Source organism: Gekko japonicus, unplaced genomic scaffold, assembly GCF_001447785.1.
Source record: "Gekko japonicus isolate JY-2015 unplaced genomic scaffold, Gekko_japonicus_V1.1 scaffold1929, whole genome shotgun sequence".
Classification (NCBI taxonomy): Eukaryota; Metazoa; Chordata; class Lepidosauria; order Squamata; family Gekkonidae; genus Gekko; species Gekko japonicus.
The window spans coordinates 4,213-4,494 of record NW_015174325.1 but is presented as its reverse complement, the minus strand read 5'-3'; positions in this window follow the sequence as shown (position 1 = coordinate 4,494).

Genomic DNA, 282 nt, shown 5'->3' with positions numbered 1-282 from the left:
TTGGTGGTTTTCCAATTGTCCTAGAGCCTCAGCAGCTCACACAATGGTAATGTCTCATGGCACCAGCCATTTTCTAACAAAGTCATAGGGACAAGCCTGCATCCTGAATCATACACTTGGGTTGACAGAAACAGGCTAAAAACCCCAGCTCCAATGGTGTCCCCAAAGAAGCACGTTCTTTTACTTTTTGCTCTGTAAGTAAACAGCTACTATTAATTCCTATGGAATTCTTTGTTCTTAGACCCAGGTGTGTGTGTGTGTTTGTGTGTGTTAAGTACTGTG